The 2,052-nt window shown below is 39.3% G+C and overlaps 1 long non-coding RNA gene across 1 annotated transcript; it reads right to left on the bottom strand.

Moving 5' to 3' along the window:
• Window positions 1-258: 258 nt before the first annotated feature.
• LOC139434927 (uncharacterized) lies at window positions 259-787 on the bottom strand. Its single transcript, XR_011644218.1, has 3 exons — window positions 733-787; window positions 482-512; window positions 259-310 (listed from the first exon to the last, which is right to left on the bottom strand). It is a non-coding gene; the product is annotated as an uncharacterized lncRNA (long non-coding RNA).
• Window positions 788-2,052: the final 1,265 nt, after the last annotated feature.

The following is a 2,052-nucleotide window of genomic DNA, read 5'->3' as shown; positions in this document are numbered from 1 at the left end:
AAGCTTGTGTTTACACTGACCTGTTACTCATATATTAATGTCTTTGTAACTTCAGTAAACCACTACCTCACTAATTTCTTTCATTCATCACAGTTCAGTAAACTAAGTGATACATGAACCAGTTTAATAATTATAATAACGTAGGATTGCAACTCTTTGAAACTGTAGGTGGCTCTTAAAAGAGCCGTTGTGTTTGGGTGTGCTGGTCTCAGGTCAGTTTAAGCCCTCTCTCGCGGATGCAGCGGGCTAGCTGGATGTCCTTAGGCATGATGGTGACCCTCTTTGCTTGGTTCATCTTACTGGGGGGCAGCTACATGGATGTCGGTGCAGTCCACAGTCATTGTGCAGTTGAAGGCAGAATGGATGAAGGCAGAATGAATTTATTATTGACTCCGAATGAAACACAACTTCATGTCCTACAATACATTGACTTTATTTGTAATTGTGTAAAAAAATATGAGCATTGATTAGCAAACAGGACCTGCAGGAACAGAGCATGGTGATGGATGGAGCTGGGAAGAGAGAAGAATAAAGAAAACAGATCAACTTTATAATCGGATATTAAAAATTCAATTTCAAAACAAGTTGCCGCTCCTACAGTTTTCTAGTACGTAAAGATGATTTCCCATGACCTATGCAAAATATCACACTCCATACATGTGTGTCTCTGGGGGGTGCATTGCGCCTTTGATGTATATAAATAATATACCATAACCAAATACTATTACGTACAGTGGAAATCAGGTTGCCAGAGCAGGTCAGTGTGCATGTTCCTCAGGGTCTCAGCAGTTACAGGTGAGGTAAAGAAAATAAAAAATAAAAAGGTCAGTAACAACACTTTAAAGTAACAACACTTTGAATAATTATCTCTTTTAATAATGTTCTATCAGTAATCATTCAACTACTGTCTTTCCAACAAACAGATTGACTCACTATCATCACAATGAAAGACGTCCAGAAGAATGGACCACAGATGGAAATTAGCTATTAGCTATAATCTGGCATATTGCATCTCTTCTCTTTGCTGAGATTAATGTTTTTGTATGCATGGTCCTTCTATAAATAAATAAATAAATGTCATGCAAAGCTGCCTGCCTGCCTTCCTTCGACTCTCCCTGAACTGCCTGATCTTTTAATGTTCAATGTTAACCATTTGAGCAGATAGCATTAAGTAGAAAAGATCGCAGATGCTAATGTTCCGTTAGCCTACCTCCCGCCCCCTTAGCACCTGGTGGAGGGGGCGATAGGCTCCTCTTCAAATGTTTCACAAAATACTTACCATCATGACTACTCTTTACTGTTTAACATTTGGGTTTACTTCATGTTAAGGCTAATACAAATGACAAGGCTAAGTAATGTGATGCTAACTAACGTGCTCGCTACTAGCTATGTAGCTAACTTGACTATGTTCCATGCAAAACATGTGTATTACCTGATATGTCTGATCCAGCGACTCCTGGTCCTTTCATCAGACGGGAAGCGATAGAACGAGCAAAGTGGTATGATCACTTATGTGATTACAACCTGGTACAAAGCACACAGGCATCTTGTAAAAGTGAATTTATTTTTAGCAATCTCTTATTTATTGGAGGGAATACATCAGTTATTATGAGATCTTCTTCTTCTTCTTCGCTTTAATTACGAGTCGCAACCACTTGGAGCATTATCGCCTGTGACATCACTTACGCGAGCCAGAATGGGATTTGGGATTTGTAGTCTTTGTAGTCGCGTATTTTTCATAGTCTTATATTTCAACAGTTTTACGACAAAATGTGACTTTTTTGACATGGAACTTATTGTTTAAGATTGACAAACATCATATGTGTAGTTTGTGGCACAATTCAAACGGGATCAAAAGATACGTTTTCTCTCTCCATTGAATTCAATGTAAATGTTTCGCTTCCGGGGTCCCATGGGCCAGAATTAGATGGGCGTGACTTCGCCTCTCTATTGGCTCTAACGGTCAGAAAGAGATGTCACATGTCAAAATCGTACAAGGGGGGCCAGAGATATGGAAAATCCACCCAAATGGCCCCAGAAGAGGTTTTTTTT

This window comes from Pseudochaenichthys georgianus, chromosome 13 (assembly GCF_902827115.2).
Source record: "Pseudochaenichthys georgianus chromosome 13, fPseGeo1.2, whole genome shotgun sequence".
NCBI lineage: Eukaryota > Metazoa > Chordata > Actinopteri > Perciformes > Channichthyidae > Pseudochaenichthys > Pseudochaenichthys georgianus.
The sequence above is the reverse complement of the archived record's forward strand: the minus strand, read 5'-3'. Positions and strand labels throughout refer to the sequence as shown.